Below are 22,413 nucleotides of genomic sequence, written 5' to 3'. Positions count from 1 at the left end.
GTTCTGAAACAAAACTTACCAGCCTGAGAGGCTGATTGCAGGGGCTGGCGATGGCTCATTGGAAACATTGACAGCTGCTGGGAGACGTCCTCATGGAAGCAACTTCTGAGCAACGTGAAGCCTGGCATTCCAGTCAAAACCTGGTAATATAACCAGTATTTTCCATTGTATGCTGCTCTGAAGAGAACAGGCTTTCATTGAACTTACACAAATAACTATATTGCCAAAAACATAATAATATTCACAAATAGTTCACAAATTTTGGAGAGATAAGGTAGGGAAAGAAGCCTATGTTTCCATTTTTGTTCACAAAGTTATACTTTACCAAATTGGTGTAAATTATAGATAGCTTAAGAAAAATATTTTCCTTAAATCTGGAAAACAAAACACTAAAACAGAGAACCAAAAAACCTTTAAATTAAAACTATAAAAACCCATAATTCCTTTTCATCAGTTCATTCGGTCCCATGTAATTAATTCTCATTCTGCTTCATCTAGGTTAGCAGATTTATGAACCCATCAGTTTCTTCAACATAGCCCTGAAAATATCTACTCTGTCCAACGGTATGATCTCAAAGGAATCAGCAATCAGAGTTCAAGAGGACTGCCAAAGTCATTTCATTAGAAGCAATTTGGACTGTAGTTGACGCAAATGCTTTTAGAGAAACATCAAAACAATAATTTGGATTTGGATTTGGATTTTTATATGGATGACAAAAACATAGACGGGTCATGGTTGAAAGTCTGATGAGAGTTCATTATAATGAGAAATTGACAAGGAACTTTGGTTATTTCCATAGCATAGAATATTTTAACACAATAATTAGAACTACTACTGACAACATTACACCAAGATATATCAGACATTTAAGAACTTTATACAACTTTTGGAATACACTAATACTGTATCCATACAAATATAACTTAAAGAAAGGTTAAGGCCAGGCGCAGTGGCTCACGCCTGTAATCCCAGCACTTTGGGGGGCCAAGGCAGGCGGATCATGAGGTCAGGAGATCGAGACCATCCTGGCTAAGACAGTAAAACTCTGTCTCTACTAAAAATACAAAAACATTAGCCAGGCGTGGTGGTGGGCCCCTGTAGTCCCAGCTACTCAAGAGGCTGAGGCAGGAGAATGGCATGAACCTGGGAGGTGGAGCTTGCCGTGAACCAAGATCGCGCCACTGCACTCCAGTCTGGGTGACAGAGAGAGACTCTATCTCAAAAAAAAAAAAAAAAAGAAAAAGAAAGAAAGAAAGGTTAGACATCATTTCTTATGTTTACAATGGTTCCCACATATTTAATAATTTAGCGTGTCAAATAAACTTAATATATTTCTTTTACAATGTAAGAATAAAAAGATTTCATTTAGAATTTGATCTTGGGAAAGCTTGTCAAAAATGTCAAAGGTTTAAAACAGGATAATAGGTCATTGTGAAATAATAGTCACCCATTTAACTATAGTGATAATTAAAATACTTTTAAAGCAAATACAGAAAGTTACACAGATGAAAATAAAAAATAACCCTAACTCTTTAAAGGAAGAATTTTTCCAAGTGATCAAAAACCTAATAAAGACAGCACAAAGTACACGACATTATCTTGATAACTTTTTCTAGGCCAGTTACTGTGGAGGCCTCATTAGTGAGGGAGAGTGGGGCTGGCGGGACTGAAGGAAGCAAAAAGAGAAGACACATAAGCTTTAAGTCTGCCTTTCTTCATGGTCCAGAACACATAATCCTCCTGCACAAATAACTCAATCTTCCAGCTATCACCAGATCCTTGACTGACAGAAAAATTACAAGTTAGCTCACTGCAACCTTGGCGTTATCAGCACCGTACAAAGCCCTCTTCAGCTCACAGCATAAACACTGTCTTATTAAACCCCCACCAAGTCTTTGTCTCCTTGCAGTCAGCTCCTCCCTTGCTAACTTGCCCATTGCACTCTTGCAACGTATTTTCATACTTTCTTTAATAAATCTGCCTTTCTTTATCTGCAACCGTCTTGGTAAATTCTTCTTCTCACCACACCACCAGCCCCAGATGGTCACCACTCACCTGTGACAGTTACCAAAAAGGTAAGGAACACTCTGATTATTTTTTAATCAGGAGTAGATCAATACTACAAGAAAATCTTGTCATATTAACAGAGAAGACCAAATTCTAGTTTCATGTTGGCAAACTTTTGATCTTTTTTCTTCTTTTTTTTTGAGATGGAGTCTTGCTCTGTCGCCCAGGCTAGAGTGCAGTGGCGCACTGCTCATTGCAACTTCCGCCTCCCAGGTTCAAGTGATTCTCTGCCTCAGCCTCCCTAGTAGATGGGACTACAGGCATGCACCACCACACCCGGTTAAGTTTTGTATTTTTAGTAGAGAAGAGGTTTCACCATGTTGGCCAGGCTGGTCTTGAACTCCTGACCTCAAATGATCTGCCCTCCTCAGCCTCCCAAAGTGCTGGGATTACAGGCATGAGCCACCACAGTCAGCCTAAATATTCATGTTCTATTTTAGAAAGACTTATAAATTATTTCCTTCTAATTTTAGTCAACTTGATCACATACACAATGTATTTCATAAAATTCATCTTCCATAAACCTTTTGCAATTTTCTCAAACTTTCTAGAATTTGTTCAAACCTTCAGTTTTGTTCTATACTTCATCTTTTTTATATTGGAACAACGAATCACGCTAACTTAGGATAAAAATTTACTCTTTTTTCCGTTATAATTTTGGCCACATAAGATTTTCTCATATAAAAAATAAATTTATTCTCTTTTTCTTTTCAACTTTCCTTACCAAAGATATAACTTTCTTTGCTTATTTTTGTCCTATTTACTGGTTCCTTTCTGCCTTGTTTCCATTTCTTTTCAAAATTTACATTTTCAAGCAACCTTTAAATAACCTCCAAATTAGACAAAATTGTTCTTCTTCTAAAACAACCCTCATGTCTTTTTATAATTTTTTTACCAAAAATTGTATCATTATTTTTCATACTTTGCATATAGAATGACACACATTAATTAGAATTTTTAAATCTTAGTGCCCTTAGTTTTTAGTGGAACCTAGGAAGAAAGCAATTTTGAACTGTTATATAACATTTTATGAATACATATTTTATAATTTTTCAGAAATGTGCTTCCTCATAGAACAATTTCTCAATGTAGAACAAGACACAATGTTTTCTAATAGACCCAAATAAATTTTATCTTTCCACAGAACTTTAGAAGCCAGGAATAAGCTTACACTTATGTTCAGTGATTAATGTTTTAGTATTTTAATTTGTTTGGGTTACTCATGAGAAACTTCCTGAGATATTAAGCAGCCATCATCTTGAGGTGTTTTCCTATTAACCATTTTTACAGCATGTGACTGTCAGGCGGTCATCTCAAAATCAAGAAACTGAAGAGTTAAACGCACAGCGCTTTGTTTCATTGCTGCACTTCCTACATGAGAAGTAATGGGCTGCCGCCACACTTCCGAGGACATGAGAAGGAATGGGTGTGCCGCCACACTTCCGCGGACACATTTGTTTTTAGGTAAGACTCATGCTTTACAATTTTTTAGCAGAGATGAAAGTTGTGTGTCTGCATCATCTTTAACGCTGAGGACTCTGAAGACACCTGCTTTTATTAAACCAGCAAATCTAAACTCACCTTTATTCACCAAAGGTTACCTCAGGTCATGTGAACTTTAAAAACATTTGGGTTAGTTCCTATTCTTTTTTACAGTTGTAGCTATGCTCATTTATTTCTAAGTCAATTTAAACAATGCCTCTTACTGAGTAGGAAATACCTTAAAGATAATTTATTTGCTCCATTTTAAAACAGTCAAGAATCAAGCCAATCAAAAAACGTGCACAGCACGCAGTCAGCAGTGCTGGGAAAGGATGGCTCGGCTGACTGAGAAATTCCCAGGGGAAGAAGCAGAGTCTGGCGGAGAAAACAGAGAGCCACCGAGAGTTATAGCCTGAGCATCAGCTTCCAGTTAGCCTGACTTCTCATCAGGGAGCTCTAAAGAAAGTCCTTTTTCAAATATCTTATTATCAGCTTTTAATGAGGTCAACAGTAAACATTGCCGGTGGTATTGAAGTCTTTCTTTCCTCCCATCTAGTTCCATTTTAGCTTAGGACAGAAAGTCAAACAAACAAAAAGTTCCTATAATGCTCCAAATATTAACCAAGTTCCAAACCAAAGGTAAACCTACTTCAGCTGTGATTCAAAATTAATAAGCCCTGTATGGCTTAACCACGGATGCAAGAGGTCCCCAGAGAGGATGCAAAGGATGTAGTCCCCTTCAGGATCCAAAATTTCTCCTGAAGATAGGCTAAGGAAGTAAAGATGCTCACTGGTAACAAGGCAACCACAGTGAGGCAGTTAAGGTAAGTTCCCGAGAGCTGCCGTGGTGGAACAGAGACACTTCACGCTTCCGTCCTGGCCGGTGACTCCCGTCAGAAGCACGCCTGGCAACTTGGATCTCCCAGTGGGCGGAGACCAGAGACAGCATCCTCACTGGTTATGACCAAGTTCTCAAGACAGAAAACAAGCCTTAGGACAAATCGCACAAAAAGCAGAGACAAAGAAAACAGCAGCTATTTCTGGGAAGCTGTGGCCAAAACGCAACGGGCACGCAGCACCAAATTCACAAGAGTCACCATTTAAAGAACCACTTCTTACAATGTTCTCCTTCCACTCCAAATTTTAAAAAGAAGGGACAAGAAGACTTTTTACCTTCTCAACCAGGCATTCCAGATAGTGGCGTGAGAGAGCTGACTCTGGTGAGAATTCCTGCCTCTGCCCTGTGTCAGGGCTCCTGGAATCCCACCTGCAGGTTCCAGGGAGAGGACAGAGCGGGTGTCCCAGACCTTTAACGGGTCTGAGAATTAAATTAACATAAGATAGACTAGCAGGAGAGAAGCATCATACAGGTTTTACAGAGCATGGGAGCCCTCATATGGAAATGAAGACCCCAGAGAGGCAGTTATCAATTCACTAAATCATTCCCGGGGGCTTAAAATATATGAGTTATCTAACAAGGTCTGTACAGTGTTCTCTCTGCTTCAACTTCTCATCCTTCAAGATAAGAAGGCTGCTTTTCCTTCCTTTCTTTCTTCTTTCCTTCCTTCCTCCTTCCTCCTTCCTTCCTTCCTTCCTTCCCCCCTATTTATGGTCTCTGATGGGTGTAGAAGTTAATTTCTTGGATGTTTACATTTCAGCTAGGGCTCGTGAGGATTAAAAACCTCCAGGTAGCTTTGAAATCAGCGTATTTTTTAGTTTTGTTTTAATTATAGTTGTAGCAGTGGGTTTTATCTTATTTTAAAATGACTCATTTTATGAATCTCTATTTAATTTCATTTTAAAACTTCAAGTTTCACCCAAAATATGTTTGGACTTAATTTTATGTAGACACAGTTTATAAAATCACTGTCATTGAAAAGTTGATTTATAAACTTTGAAGTCATTTACATTCACCTAATTTACTTGGTTTTAGCAATTATGCTTTAATTCCTTCTTAATCAAAACTGGCCATTGAAGGAGTCAGGAAGTACCATCCCAGACGATGCTTCTTTAACACAAATATTCTTTTCTGCTAAAAGCAATGAAGAAGTAGCAATGGAAGGGCTCCATTTTTCCTTCCATCTAAAGAAGGATATTAATTTTCTTAACTGGACACAACTCTTATCGGCACAGAGATGGCACCAGGGGAATCCTAATTAAATCTTACTTCACTCATTTATTCTCATAGTTTTTGCCTCGGAAGCCCAAGATTGTTTTCCTTTATAGATGTGAGTTTTCACAAAACAGTTTCAAGATAGCCAGCTAAATGCTGAAACGTGTTTAGTTTGACAGGCAGTTTTTTCAACTTTGCTTGTTTCTTGATGAGATTGCTAACTTCAGGGTAGAGCCTATTAAGAAACAGTGGGGAGAAAACATTTTTTAACATCTGCAATCAGCATGGGTAGCTTTGAAAAAGACTCAAGCCTGCTGTTTTTCGAGTGACTCTAACTAAATTGTCAACACGCCAGAATAGCGTATTTAATTACTTTATTTCCTTCCTCTAGAACTTCCCTAGAGGTTCCACATGTGAAAAGATGAATTGGTGGTCGTGGAGAAAAGCTGGGGAGCTCTGAATAAAGGGGGTGGGGAGGTCAGCCAGAGAAGGAGGAGGAGGACGCCCTGTGGGAGGGGGAAGGAAGGGCTCTGGGAAGGAGCTGCCTTGGCTGGCGTGGAGACAGCACTTTGCAGCGAGGCCTTTTTAAAGTCCTGAATGCATTTTGAAGCCTCCAGATGGCAATTAAAAATATGTGCCTCATTCAGACTGTTTAACCCAATAGCTGCAGCTTTCTAATGTAGTTCTAGGAAACCAGTTTGGGGAGCTGGAATTCCAAATCACCCTTGGTGTCATCTATCCATGGGCTTAAAATATGCACAAAGGACCACAATGTTTGAATGTATGACCAGCTGAGCCCCTGAAAGCCGGGCGTGCCTTACACTTTGAGAATCCCATTCTGTCTCCTACTGCACTTTTGAAAGAAAAAAGAAATTCGTATAACCCCTGTATGTGATGTTTGCTCTTTAAAGATGTTTTTGAAACAAGCAGGGAGAGCAGAAGTAAAAAAAAGCCAAACCACTTAATCACTTACGGATGCACAGAAACAAACAGTGCTCTGGTCCAGAGCACTCCCCAGGACCAGAAAGAACCACCCAGCCTCGCGGGGTCCCAGGAGGGATGCGAGGTCCTATATTAAGGCAGCCTCGTCCAAGGCAGATCCCGAGCGAAGTCAAGCTTCTGCCGGAAGGAGGGCTCTCAGCCTGGGAGAAGATGCACGTGGGCAGAAGAGGTGGGCCGTGGAAACGACGAGCTCAGAGGCCTCAGGCGGGCACCACACAGCAGTTCCAAGAATGTCACCTCCTTCTGAAGGCCATCTTGCTTCTGGTCCTACTTCTGGCACCAGATTGTGCCATTCTGAATAGCAAAGGGAGTGGCTCTCAGGATAAGCGAGTTTATTTGGAAATGGCAGCGGATTGTAATCCTGAACATGTGAGCCGGGCAGATCCCAGGCATCACTGGGGAGGCTTTTAAAGGCAAAAGGGAAAAGTTCCTGTGAGCTTTTACTAAACAAAGTGTATCGATTTCAGAGGCTGATTGCAGGAGGTGCTGATGACTCATTGGAAATGCTGATTGCTGCTGGGGAGGCATCAGCCTAGAAGCCACTTGTCTGGACTTTTTTGTGCTGAGTTCTCATAACAGCTCTTATCACAGCACAGAGGCATAAGGACCTTCAGAGCGTTTGCGCAACTGCTCTTACCGCAGACACACTGCACGAGGCTCCCTTCCTCGTGATCTCCCGCTCTGCTTTGGGAAAGCGACTGCATCCTGGCGTCAGCAACTTCCACAGGCTCCTAAGGATGGCGTCAGAAACAGGCACCGAGCAACTTACTGGGATTTTGGAACAGAAATTACAATAATATGTAACTTTTATAAGATCCCCAAGAGGGTCTGATACATAGCCGAGTTAGGGAAGACTGGAATAGTGAGTTGAATTATGTTTTCCAAAAAATATGTCTAAGTCCTAACCCCACATGGCTTGGCTAGGACCCCACCCAAATCTCATCTTGAATTGTAGTTCTCATAATCTTCGTGTGTCATGAGAAGTGATTGAATCATGGGGTGGTTCCCCCCATGCTGTTCTCATGATAGTAAGTGAGTTCTCGTGAGAGCTGAATTTTTTTTTTTTTTTATATGGAGTCTCACTCTGTCACCCAGGCTGGAGTGCAGTGGCACAATCTCGGCTCACTGCAACCTCCACCTCCTGGGTTCAAGTGATTCTTCTGCCTCAGCCTCCCAAGGAGCTGGGATTACAGGTGCACGCCACCATACCTGGCTAATTTTTGTATTCTTAGTAGAGACAGGGTGTCACCTTGTTGACCAGGCTGGTCTCAAACTCCTGACCTTGTGATCTGCTCACCTCAGCCTCACAAAATGCTGGGATTACAGGCCTGAGTCACCATGCTTAGTGGATCTGATGATTTTATAAGGGGCTTTTCCCCCTTTTGCTGGGCACTTCTCCTTCCTGCCGCCATATGAAGAAGGACATGCTTGCTGCCTCTTCTGCCGTGATTCTAAGTTTCCTGAGGCTTCTCCAGCCATGCAGAACTGTGAGTCAATTAAACCTCTTTTCTTTATAAATTACCCAGTCTTGAGTATTTCTTCACAGCACCGTGAGAATGCGCTAATACACCTCAGTACTTGTGAATATGACCTTATTTGGAAATCAGGTCATTGCAGATGTAATTAAGTGAAGGATGTTGAGATGAGATCACCCTGGGTTGCCCTGGTGGACCCTAAATCTACTGACTGGTGTCCTTATAAGAGAAAGGAAGAGGGAGATTGGCACAGACAGAACAGGAGAAGAGAGAGGAAAGTGGAGAAGCCACATGAATGAGGCAGAGATGGGAACAATGCAGGCACAAAAACACGGGCCCAGGGACACCTGGGGACACCAGGAGCTAAGAGAGGCAGGAAGGCTCCTCTCCTCAAGCCTGGGAAAGGGGTGTGGCCACCAACACTTTGGTCTCAGATTTCTGGTCTCCAAAAGTGACAATAAACTCCTGTTATGTTTTAGAGATGGGGTGATACGGTTTAGATGAGTGTCCCTTCCACATCTCATGCTGAAATGTGCTCCCCAGTGCTGGAGGTGAGGCCTGGTGGGAAGTGTTGGATCATGGGGGCAGATTCCTCATGAACGGCTTAGCACCATGCCCTGGGTGATGAGTGAGTTCCTGCTCGGTTGGTTCTCTGGAGAGCTGGTTGTTTAAGAGTCTGCCCCCACCCACCATCCAGCTCTCGCCATCTAATCCTGCCTCCCCACTGCCCTCCACCATGACTGGAAGTTCCCTGAGGCCTCCCCAGAAGCAGATGCTGGCACTATGCTTCCTGTACAGCCTGCAGAACCATGAGCCGATTAAATCTCTTTCCTTTATGAATTACTCAGCCTCAGTATCTCTTTACAGCAATGCAAGAACAGACTCAGATGCAGGGTCTCACCCTGTCACCCAGGCTGGAGTCCAGTGATGCTAAACTGTGGGCCACATTGCCATGGCCCAGACAGTCAGGACTTGGTCGATGACTGTGGCTTCCTGGGTTGGACTCCTCATCACCTTTCAACTCAGGACCAAGATGGGAGAGCCACGTGTGTTCCATTACCAAGCTCACAGGCCGCCCCACTCTCCCCAGCCACTGCCTCCACCAGGGGACACCAGGGCTGCCTGTTCCACTGTGAAGCTCCCCCAGCCCAGCTGCCTTCAAGTCTCTGTCCAACACAAACGATGTGGCGAGGCCCTTGCCCAGCCAGCCCTGGGTGAGCCCTACCTGTGCTCGTGGGGGTCTTTGATGACATCCACTGCCTGGGCCAGCTCCCCCTAACACTCTCCACCTCCCATCCTAGCTACCCCTCACATCAAGTGCCCCTAGGCACCCCTTAAGAGCTGCAGACTCCTGCCTTCCTTCTCCACATCTGCCCCTCATAGGCCTCTCTACCTGTCCCCTCCACTGAAGCCCTTGCCCTGACCCTGCCACGTCGGCCCATCATCCTCACGTGTGCGCTGTTGGTGGTGTGTAGGGTTGGTCTCCTCACGTGTGGCCCCTGAAGGCAGACAGTTGAGCAGTTTGTTCATTGCTGTTCCTCATGCCTCAAAGTGTGTACATGTACGTTCATGGCAGCATTAATCACAGCCGACGAAAGGCGGAAACAGCCCAAATGCCTAATAGGTGTGAAAGGAAAACAAATTTGGGCCCCCAAGTCACTAAGCTAAAGGGAAAAGTGAAGCTGGGAACTGCTTAGGGCCAACCTGCCCCCCAACTCTCTTCACAGTCTCCCCTCTGCTCACTGAGATCAGTGCATATCTGACTGCCTCCTTTGGAGAAGCTCATCAGAAACTCCAAAGAATGCAAACATTTGTCTCTTACCTACCTATGACCTGGAGCCCCCTCCCTGCTTCCAGTCATCCTGTCTTTCCAGACCAAACCAATGTTCATCTTACATATGCTGACTGATGTCTCATGTCTCCCTACAATGTATAAAACCAAACTGTGCCCTGACTGCCTTGAGCATGTCGTCAGGGCCTCCTGAGGCTGTGAGACCTGTCTCGGTTACTTTAGAAAGTTTATTTTGCCAAAGTCGAGGACACGCACCCATGGGGAGGAGAGAAAGGACCCTAAGGGGTGGATGTAAAGAAGTACTGTAAACAACAGGCCAACACGGTATCCAATCAATCAGACGCCAAGACACTTAATGTCTCCTTTCCGCAAAAACCCTCACCCCTGGCAAACCAAGGGACGGCCACTCTAAGCTTCCTGCAGTGTCAAAAAGATTTCCACCCCCTCCTATCCCTGGAAAGGGGACAGGTCGATCCCATTCTTCCCTGGAAAGGGGAGGATCAAGAAGAGGTGGATGCCTGTCCTGTAGCAGGGCAGCTTCCTCCTGTGCATGGCCGCATCTCACACTCACGCCTCTCTCCTCCACACCCGCGTCACTCCCCTTGAATACCCGCGTCTCCCTCCCTTGAACGCCTGCCTCACTGTCCTACTTGTTCCAGTACTAAGGAGACAAGAAGCCACCAGGCTCTGGATTGGAAGCCCTGGGAAGCCACCCCGAGGGGCAGGACAAGCTTGGATGAGCTTCAGTGCAACAGAAAGTGCAGCTCGCTCTCACCAGGCTCCGTCCTCCACCGAGAATGATCAGACCTCATTCCATTCCTCAGAAGAGGAAATGGTGAGTACTTTATGCTTAAAGACAACGTGGCTTGGAACCACCAGGGCACTGCTGTTATGATAATTCACCAGCTTCAGCATTCGGTACAGACCTGAGTATGTCGGGAGTAAAGACCATGTGACTGGTAACAAAGAGCAGAAGGGGACCCACAGGTGATCCAAAACTGGGGTTGGCAGAGAAGGACCTTAAAGACAGCTGTGATGAATGAGCTCAGTGACAAGAGATGGGAAAATAAGGGATCCCGACGAAGAAATGGAAACCTTAAAACAATAACACAGACATTCTTGAATTGAAAAGTATATCTGAAATTAATAATGAAATTGGTGGGTTTAATAAAAAATTGAACACAGTAGAAGATAGAATTTGTAAACTTAAAGACAAGTCATTAGAAAACACCTAAACAGAAGTAATAGAAAATACTCAAATGAAAGTAATGGAAAAAAATAAATAGAAAATCCAGAAAGGAAAAATATAACAGACGAGACGCAGTCAATAGGTCGGACATCTGTGTAATCCCAGAGAGAGATCAGACTTACTGGGACAGACAAAATATCTGAAACGATAATGGGTGGGAATATTTGAAAACTGCTGGCAGACATTAATCCACAGATTCACGAAGATCAGTAGATCCCAAGGGGGATACACATAAATCCCACCTTGGAGCACCCTGCTAAGAGTAATGAGAGCCAAATACAAAGAGAAATATCCACAAGCATAGGGGAATTGTCACAAGCCCTTCTCGGTAACTGGGATAACATAAAATTAGTCGGGATAAGGAAGACCCGAGCAACATAATTAACTAGAGTGACCCAATTGTTCTACCTCAGACCTTGTATCCCAAATGGCTTGATTCCTCTTCTTCTTAAGTGTACATATAACATTCACCAAAATGTCCATATGTTGGGACATGTGGAGAGCCTCAAATAATTTCAAAGGATCTAAATTTAAAATTCAGAGCAGTTTCTGATCTCAGTAAAGTCAGAAGTGAAAAAAAAATTACTAGAAAATGCTCAACTTCCTGGAAATCAAACAATATGTTTCTAAATAATCCAGTGGTCAAAAATAAATCATGGCAGAATGTGGATATATGTTGAATGAATGGTGATGAAGACAAGACACATCAAAACTGCAGGATGCAGCTAAGCCAAGAGAAAATTATATTCACTGGAGCCTGCAGGGCAGCCACGCGGGCACAGGAGAGAGGACAGCGACGGGCCAGTCGAGACCTCAGGACAGCTGCGGCCTGGGCACATCCAGCTCCTCCCCGTGGCCCGGGCACATCCAGCTCCTCCCCGCGGCCCGGGCACATCTGCTCCAGGCCTTTGCAGACATGGTAGCCGAGCGCCCTCGTCCAGGTTCTGCAGCTGAGCACTTGGTCCTCTCTCTGGGGACAGTAGTGTGGCTTCTCCCAGAGCCGGGGTCCCTGCAGCATCACGGGGACAGAAGTGGGGGTGACCTGCCTGCTGCGGGCTCCCTGGGTCAGAGGCCCGCAGAGCCTGGGGTCCTCCAGCTTCCACTCCCCACAGCCTCTGGCCATAGATTCGGCTGGAGTCACTGCTGAGGCCACAACAGAGGGCAGCGGCCGAGCGTCCACCAAGACAGGAGTCCGGCCTCCTGCCCCGCCTGGCCCTGAGCAGAACCACCGCAACCACTTCTCACCCTCCAGGAGCAGCTGCGTTCGGGGAAACAGCATCATGTGTGAGGTGGAAGCCGGGAGGGGAACCTCCCCGCGCACCTTAGGGTGGACCCGCGTTGCTCTCATTTATGTGGTTGCTTGGAAGATGCCCCATGTGCTGAGCCCCCCACCCCCTCAGTTCCCCCCCAGTTCTCCCTCCCCCCTTCACCCTCCCTTCCCTCCCCCCGCCCCCACCTTGCTCTTCCTCCACCCCCTTTCCCCTGAGCCTCACTCCCTACTGAGCCGGCAGCCCTGAGCCTGTATCTCAGGCGCTGCTTCCCAGAGAACCAGCTAAACACTCTTCACTCTTCGTCTGGGGTCTGCTGTAGCCAACACCACAGAGGGGCTCACACAGACCTCCACTGCTCACAGTCTGGCAGCCGCGGGTCTGAGGTCAGTGGCCGGCCGGGATGGGTTCTTGCTAGGGCGGCTGGCTGGCCAGCAGGCGGTGGAGAGCGAGCTCTGGTCTCCTCCTCTTCCTAGGAGGGAACGAATCCCCTCACGTGGCCCCACCCTCATGACCCCATCTCACCCCAGGCACCTCCCAAAGGCCGACCTCCAGATGTCATCACAGTGAGGCTGGGGCTTCCACAAACGGCACGGTTCTGTCCCCAGTAGACATACATGCAAATGGCAGAAACTGCTTAAGGCTCTCGAAGTCATGTGGTGGAAAACATTAAGATTTCCTTAAACATTAATATGCATCTTATTTGTATTTGAAAGGGTTTAACAGACAACCCTCTCACAAAATGATGCCAGGCAAGCCAAGAGATATCATCACCCATTCTTGTAATCCAAAGCTTAAAAAAGTCCTTTCCTGGCCGAACGCAGTGGCTCACACCTGTAATCCCAGCACTTTGGGAGGCCGAGGCGGGCGGATCACCTGAGGTCAGGAGTTGGAAACCAATTTGACCAACATGGTGAAACCCCGTCTCTACTAAAAATACAAAAATTAGCTGGGCATCGGGGCATCCGCCTGTAATCCCAGCTACTATGGAGACTGAGGCAGGAGAATCACTCAAACCCGGGTGACGGAGGTTGCAGTGAGCTGAGATCTCGCCATTGCACTCCAACCTGGGCAACAGGAGCGAAAAAAAAAAAAAAGTCCTTTCTTTCTCTGAACGTGCAAGGAGCAGGAAACTGACCACAGACAGCCAAAGGCATTTCCAGGTCCCTCCGCTAAAGCATGCCCTGAGTACTCCCTACCTTCCCTGCACAGCACCCACCGCTCCCGAGTTCCACCTCAATTCTCTTTCAGAGACACGCAGCCTGGGCTCCGTAGGCTGCCCCACCCTGCCCTCCCAAGATGGTCCCGTGACCCAGGCCTGGCCGATGAGAGCACCCAATGCCCTGCTACAGTGCAGGCTCAGAGGTGGGCGCAAGGCCCGAGCCAGTGCAAGCATCTCAATCAGAGGCTCGTGTTTGAACTGCTGGGAAGAGGAAATCTCTGAGTCGACTTGAGGCAGCAAAGAAATGACCGTGACTGCCAGGAGCTGGCAGGAGGAGAAATCTGGGGGTCTCATTTCAGAGGAAGGCGTAGTTAAGAGACAGAGACAACTGAGGCCCCTAGATCCATCCATTCCTGAATGCCTCTTTGCAGTTAGTAATTGCAAACATCAACAACCCCTACCCCTTCAATGATACTCTGTTTCTGGCTTTTATCAGCTTGAACTGAGTTCCTGGTGACTGCAAACCAGAGTCCCACTGAAGTAGTTGTTGGTGCTGTTTTGAGTTTAGGGCCCTTCTGACTTTGAAGTTAAACAGTTAAACACCTGAAAGGAATGCAGTCGGTATGGAGGTTTTTGTTTTTACTTATTTGTTGCTGCTATTTTACACAAAACAGGAGTTTCAAACATCTGGAGGCTTTTAAGGATGGGGATAATTTCTCACAGCAGCCTTAAATGCTTTGGGGTGAAGCCTCCTGTTTCTCACTAAACATTTTCTCAAACATCTGGGAGGCTTTAAGCATTGCATTTAAGCAAATACTCTCAACTTGTGAAGCAGGCGCAGAAAATAGGAGGCTCAAGGCCCCATGGGGTTTACAGTGCAGGGATAACTTCTGGGGGTGAAAGGAGGGAAAATGCAGATAAGAGCTAGTGGGGCCCAGCTGCTTCTCACCCCATCCCCGGCTACAAACCGCCAGGCTGCCACGTGACCAGGCGAGGCCCCGCCCTGCAGCACACGCCCTAACCCCGCTCTGGGCTCCACATTCTGCCCCCGAGAAAGGTCACAGGGGCTTGCGGGCGGCAGCTGCATTCCCACGCGGAATATCCCAACGGCATCGCCATTCCATCTGAGCCAGCAGCGCCCACCGGCACGGGCCCCGCCCGCCGACCGGCAGCTCCCACCGGCACGGGCCCCGCCCGCCGACCGGCACCAGCAGCGCCGCTTGGCCTTTCGCCGGCCTGGGAACGTCCAACGCGCCACGATTTCACGGCAAACAGCACGCGCTCCACCTAGTGGACAGAAGCCGGAGCTGCGTCCCGGGACGGTGAGGCCCCGCTGCAGGGTTCATGCAGCCCGGGCTGGAGGCCTTTGCTTCTTCCCACTCCCTTCACTGACATGAGGCCGCAGCGGCATCAGGAAGACGTCACCAGGGCTCTTCAAACCCAAGAGTCAAACCTGTGCACAGGGTCGATGGTGACACAATTCTGTTTCCGTAAACTGCCCGTACGCCGAGGTTTATTTACTCTAAAGAGGTGCGGGTCCCGGCAGCAGGGGCCCAAGGAGGCGTGGATTCCGCCAGGACAAGGGGTGTGACGTCCTCACCTGCGTCTCACGCTGGCTTTGCAACCACAGGTTTGTGAAAACAAATGAAACACATTATTCACTGTGCCTGTTCGGCTCCAAACAGCAGGCCAGTGTTGTGCAAGAATGACCCAGAGGATGGCAGTGGGAGATGGCGAGACAGGTCAGACACGTCCTAAACAATGGAGCCTCACCCACCCCAAACACGCACACACAGACACGGGTAAACACAGAGACAGGCATATACGCAGACATGCAGACACAAACGCGTGTTCACACACAACCATGAAACACAGAAAGACACTTGTATGCACAAAGCCCTGAGACAGCACGCACACACACTTGTGCACACAGGCATGCACACTTGTGCTCACTCACGGACCCATACACACAGACACACGCATGCACACCTGTGCTCACACGGACTCATGCACACACACACATGCACATCTGCTCACACATGGACCCATGCACACACATGCACATCTGTGCTTATACACGGACCATGCACACACACATGTACACCTGTGCTCACACACGGACCCATGCACACAGGCACACATGCACATCTGCTCACACACGGACCCATGCACACACACACATGCACATCTGTGCTCATGCACGGACCTATGCACACAGAAACACAGAGAAACCCACACAGCTGCATGTGTGCACACATTCATGCACACACACACACACACGGACACGCTTCCCTCACACACACTCCCCCTTTGGGCCCACCCTCCCAGCCTCCAGCACAGGCCAGGTGGAGCACCTGTGGTCAGGGAAGATGGAGACAGGGGAAGTACAGCCCCTTTCAGGGAGGGCAGAGGGATGGGGGATCACGGCCTTGTTCAAGGATGATTCAGGGGGGATGGTAGGAGCACAGCTCCCTTCAGGGAGGATGGGGGATGGGAGGAGCATGGCTCTCTAGGGGTATGGGAGATGGGGGAGCCTGGCTCCTCTCAGGGGGACAAGCTGTGGGGGAGCAGGGACCTCCCAGGACAGGGGGTGCTGGGGCCCCCGCAGCTTCGTGCTGGCACTGGTGGCTGGCTCACACAGCATTTCTGGAACTTCCTCTCTCAGAGCAATTTGGGAACTGGAGTTAGGGCCAGCAAGGATGAGGGGCACATAAGAGATGACAGGACCTCACCCAAAGCCCAGCCCAGGCCGGGGCTCCTGCCTCCCCTGGTTCCCTCTGCCTCCGTCCCCCTTGTGAGGTGGGTTACCGGGTGATGCTCTCCCCACGGCCCCCTGACCCCCACTGTGCAGGTTTCTTCTCACACCAGCAGGTCCTCAGCTCCCGCCCAGCCCAGGGAGGGCTCCCCACTCTCCACAGGCATTGAGCCCACACGACGCCCCCACTTCCAACACCCACGGTACCTGGAGCACCCGTGGACCCCCGGCTTCCGAATTCAGCCGAACAGCTCCCAGGACGCGGAGGCGATTCACTCTCACCCGCCTGGGAGAGGCACAGGCCAGGCACAGGAGAGGTGGGGGGCCTCCAGGAACCACCATGGTCACTGCCATGCAGGCCCCTGGACCCTCCTTTGGGGTTTTTATGGGGTTCCAGACACGACCGATTAGGCCACAGGCCACTGGGGACTGACCCTATCCGGCCTCTCCCTCTAGGGTCAGGTGGGACTGGGTGCGCCAAGCTGACCCGCACCGGCTCTACTGGCAACCAGCCCCCCCTCCAGGAGCCGCCCCCTTAGCATCAAAGAGCAGGAAGATCCAGAGTGGGAGCTCTGTGCCCACAAGCTGGACAGAGACCACGTCTCCTTCTGTGATGTCGCAGCACAGCGGTCCGGGGAGGCCACCATCTCCCTGCCCACAAGGGCTTCTCCAGCCTCCTCCAGCCAGGGACCAACACCCACGTGCGCCTTTTCTCCTCTGCCCTGCGCCCCGCAGCCCTGCTCGCCCACCTCACACACGTATAGTCACACAGACACACAATCACATACCATCACACAAAATCACACACACCCCATCACACACAATCACACACACACACCATCACACACACATGCAGACACACACACACCATGTACACACACACACCATCACACCAGACACACCATCACACATACACACATGTGCAGCCACAGACATAGTTACACACCATCACACACAGACGCAATCACATGTGCAGTCAGACATCACGCACACAAAATCACACACAGACACACGCACAATCACACATACCGTCACACACCAAGACACACAGACCATTACACAGACACATGATCACACACACAATCACAGAGACACACACGATTACACATTATCACACACACAGACACACACACCATCACACAGACACACACATCACACATAGACACACACACGATCACACGTAGACCCACACAATCACATATAGACACAGACATACCACACACACACGATCACACACACACATCACAGACACACGCACAATCATACATACCATCATATACCAAGACACACACCATTACACACAGACACATGATCACACACAATCAGACACACACAGAGACACACACGATTACACATTACCACACACACACACCATCACACACAGACACACACATCACACATAGAAACACACACACGATCACATGTAGACATACACACAATCACATATAGACACAGACACACACGATCACACACAGACACACACACATCATCACACACACAGACACGTCACACTCCCAGACACAGGAACACAGACTCCGCTGTCCCCACCTACGGTAACACGCGTGTTCCAGACACAGGCGATTTCTCATTGCTGACATAGAGATCGTAAAGCTTAGAAAACGTCAGCTCCCCAGACTCAGCCAAAAAGCGTCCACTTCAGCTCTGCTTCTCATTTCCTCGCCTCTTCTGTCATTTTTCGAGTGGCACAAAAATCAGACTTTAATTCCTGTTAGGGCTCCAAGTTTTTGATGTGGATGATTTTTTAGTCTCAGGCAGAATGTACTGCAGTGCCCGCTACATGGCAGTCGCTGAAGCTCAGCTCAAGTCCCATGTGGGGCTGGAGCCCTCGAACCTCTCACAGGAGGCCGACGTGGCCGCCGGGCTGCGCTTGCCCATGCACAGCTAACCGACCCGAGGTGAGGGCGCTGGGTGAGCAGACCAGGCCTCCTGTGCAGGGGGAGAAAGAGGCTCCTGGGGCGGCCTCCACCACCGAGGTGTGGACAGAAGACCAGTCTCAGCAAGAGACTCTGCGAGAACCCTCATCTGACTCGGAGCCAGGGTCCAGGAGGCTGCAGACAGTCCCACGCAGTCCAGAGAGAGTGGGGAGCAAATCTGGCCTCACCCACAGCTGGGCGAGCCCCAGAAGCCACCCTCGGGGGTTGGCCATGAGGTGGAGGCTGTAGCTGGAGGGCAGGTTGAGGGAATTCCCCCTCACAGTGACAGAGTGGCTTAGAAAAAGCTCAGAAACCTGCCCCGTAACCACTGCCAGGAAGTGCTTTCCGACATCTATCCTAAGTCCTTCATGCTACGGTTTTCAAATTTTATCTTCAAACAGTAACAAGCCACATGCCTCAAATATCAAAGCCTATGAAGACAGCATGTGACCTCCTTCCCTGCCCCCAGCGCCGTTCCACGGGCCTCGCCCCTCCCAGCCTCCCAGAAACCACTGCTCATGATTCCTTTCCCCGTTCCAGGACGGTAAGCCCAGGTCTGGGCAGGCCCACGGGCAGACGGCCCTGCCATGGGGAGCCTCACCCCAGGCCACAGACAGAACAGAACGCTTTCCATCGCCTCCGCGTCACACACACATGCAAACAGTAAATGAAACACCATGTGAAATTCTGAAACCTCTACAGAACACTGGATCTGGGCAGCAACATGAAAGGATGGCAGGTGGGGGTGTGGGTTTTTCACTCTGGTGGGGGGCTGCAGGGGCAAAGGGCGGGGCCAGAATGATCCATGGGGCGACCAACAGATTGGAGCTGGAGACACTGGAAGTATTTGCAGTGTCAGAAAGTGAGGAGATGCACAAACACACACAATGATGGGGCTCGCCGCAGTGACATAGGGGCTCGTGGAAAGCGCCTCCGAGGGCCAATGCTGGAACCACTGAACAAGAAAACAGAGCAGCGCTGGGTGGTACCCGAGGTGTAACATAAGCCTCTGCAGGTCCACACTGATAGAAAGAGGTAACTGGACAGATGTACTATTGGGCGAGGAGAACCCGCCACATGATCCAGCTCGGGGTCAGGGACGGTCCTGTCAGTGCATGAGAAAACCCAAACCCCAAGAGGGGCGCTCCGCAGAGTTCCTAACGGAACCCCTCAAAACCCTCAAGGTCGTTAGAAACAAGGAAAGCCTGAGAAACGTCCAGCCAAGGGCAGCCCCAGGGGTCACATGTAGTCCCGGACGCAGGGCTGGCACAGAAAGAGGGAGAAAACCAGAACCGGAATGAAGTATTGTCCTGTCAGTAATGATGGATCAGTGTGGGCTGGTTAGTTACAACACGTGTACCAGTCCGGGAACGTGGGCGTGGGGCCCACGGGACTCTGCCTTCTTCTCCATCCTCCTGTAAATATAAAACTCCACTAAAATTGTTTGGAAGTTTATTAAAATAGGGAAGCTTAAAGAACAGCTAAGTCCGGGGTTTAGGTGGCACACTGGGGTTTAGGGACACGGAGGTTTAGGGACACGGGCGTTTAGACGCTCTGGGGTTTAGGCACTGAGGTTTGGGCACCCCGGGGTTTATGGACATGGGGGTTTGGGCGCACGGGAGTCGGGGCGCGCCGCACTGAGTGCTCCTTTCCTGTGGCTTCTGCTTCCCACACACGCTTCCACTTTCCTTTTGTCTTTTTGTCGGTCGGGCGGGTTTGTCCTTTCCCGTCTCCTTAGAAAGCCTTAAACCTCCTTAGTACTGTAGATGAGTTCTGATTTTGCATAATAAAAATACATTGTGAGACACTGATTTTCTGTTCTTTAAAAAAAAGGTGAAGTTAGCCGCCCATCTCAGCAAAGCCTATGTGGAGCGGGTAACGGGTGAGCTGCAGACCCCACGCGTCCTGACATTAAAGGCCTCTCGGGACAGGCCAGCTCACTGGCATGAACTTCCCTCCACGGCCACACACACACATGCACAAACACACACGCACACACGCGCACACACATGCACACTCACACGCACACACATGCACACTCACACGCGCACACACACTCACATGCACACACACGCACACACATACACACTCACATGCATACTCACACAAGTGCACACATGCATACACGCACACCCACACATGCACACCCACACATGCACACACACCTACACACACATGCACACACGGACACTCATATGCACACTCACACGCACACACGCACACTCACATGCACACACACACACGCACACACATGCACACTCACACGCATACTCACACACGTGCACACATGCATACACGCACACCCACACATGCACACACACCTACACACACTCACATGCACACACGGACACTCATATGCACACTCACTCACATGCACACACACACGCACACACACACGCGTGCATGCTCATTTCACCCACACTTCCTAGTTCCGATCACACATCCTCTCACAGGCAGTGAGGTCTGTAAAACAAGTAGGGGGTGACCATGGTCCATGGGTGCTGCAAACTGCTGAGACAATATTTTCCTGAAAAGGATCATCTGAACTCATTTTGGCCGCAGTGTCCCCACACCTGTGCAAATCCATTTCAGGCCTCGTGGTGCATCTGAGAGCTGTTGTGCACGGTCCCTATGTAGCGACCCTGGGGAAGCCACAGACGCCCACCGGTCCCACAGCAACCCCTGGGTGGCGCTGGACGACTTGGTTCCACGTGGACGCTCTCCTGCCCTGCACCCTCTGCCCGAAGCCCCGCCTGCCCGGCCCACACCCACTGTGGGCTCCGGCTGGGGCTTGGTTTGGGTTTGTTGGGCGCTGCCCAGAAGGCCTGTGCCAGTCCATTTTCACATTACTATGAAAGAACGCCCAAGGCTGGGTGAAGTGTAAAGATAGGAGGTTTAACTGGTCGCCATGCTGCAGACTGTACAGGAAACCTGGCGCTGGGAGTGGCTCCTGGTGAGGCCTCAGGAAGCTTCCTCGGGTGGTGGAAGGTGAAGGGAGCCCGCGCATGACAGGGGAAGAGCCGGAGCAAGCGGGGGTAGGTACCGGGCTCTTTAAACCACCACATTGCACACGAGCTCCCATGGCAAGGTCGGTGCCAAGCCATTCATGAGGGATCCGCCCCATGGCCTCCCTCCACACTGGAAGTCTCGTTTCCACAGGAGATTTGGAAAGGACGCATCAAACCGTATCCAGGAGGGTGGGAGCAGAGCTGCGGTGGCAACTGCCTCCAGGCACCGGGGCCGCCTTGGTCCTGCCCTGGCTGTGGTTAACCTATTTCCTGCCAGGACCAGGCAGATCACCAAGCAGGAACAGAAGGTGCTGAGTCTAATGGCTCCTTTCCCCATGGCCGCAGTGGTCTCTGCTGGCCACTCACGGCTGACGGTCTCTGCCAGGTGCTCCAGGGCCATCAGTGAACGCTGGATATTCCCCCCCAAGAGCACAACACAACTCTCTTGTCTACACAGCTTGCCTTGGCTCACTTGTGAAACCATGTTTGGACTTTCCGTGCAAATTCCCATCCATCAGTTATATAACGACCACCACCAGCCGCCGGCCTCCGTCCACTCCCGGCTCCCCACAAAGTCAACCACTCTGTTATCATGGAATAATAGTGTGGTTCCATGATAAAATAAAATCGTAATGTTTTTGTAGAAAATAGCTATTCTATAAATAAAAATGTAAATAAGAATAAGCTGTTCTCAAGGCAAACATCACATGGATTTCTCTGTTCCACGCGTCCTGGAAAATGCACTCCACATGGGGTAGGGACAAAGCCTAGACTGTGAGACTGTATGCAATGGCCTCTTCGGAGGCCTCTCATTACCTGTGTCCCTCGCCCGCCTTGCAGTCTCCACGGAGCTCCTGGGAGCCATCTGACCCATGCCACCTGTCAGTACGACCTGGGTATGGCTTGGCATCAACTCCCCCGCCAATTTCAGTAGAACGCCATCTGCTCTGCACCTCAGAACGTATGTCCTGCTTTTGATAAACTCATGGAATCTACATACCCCTGATATGTAAGCACAGTTTACACAACAGCATCTAAAGGGAGAAACTGGGTTTTGCCCACACTTCTCCACAGCCTTCCACCCTCTGGGAATGGACCTCGGGTT

General features: G+C 49.2%; 2 long non-coding RNA genes across 2 annotated transcripts in view; one reads left to right on the top strand and one right to left on the bottom strand.

Moving 5' to 3' along the window:
• The window catches only part of LOC135966666 (uncharacterized), a 49,635-nt gene that overhangs the window by 2,218 nt on the left and 25,004 nt on the right, over window positions 1–22,413 (bottom strand). Inside the window, exon 2 of the long non-coding RNA XR_010580207.2 lies at window positions 20–140. This is a non-coding gene — a long non-coding RNA (uncharacterized lncRNA). The remainder of the gene's footprint in view (window positions 1–19; window positions 141–22,413) is intronic.
• LOC135966665 (uncharacterized) lies at window positions 14,640–18,993 on the top strand. Its single transcript, XR_010580206.2, has 2 exons — window positions 14,640–15,241; window positions 18,841–18,993. It is a non-coding gene; the product is annotated as an uncharacterized lncRNA (long non-coding RNA).

Source organism: Macaca fascicularis, chromosome 12 (assembly GCF_037993035.2).
Source record: "Macaca fascicularis isolate 582-1 chromosome 12, T2T-MFA8v1.1".
NCBI lineage: Eukaryota > Metazoa > Chordata > Mammalia > Primates > Cercopithecidae > Macaca > Macaca fascicularis.
The sequence above is the reverse complement of the archived record's forward strand: the minus strand, read 5'-3'. Positions and strand labels throughout refer to the sequence as shown.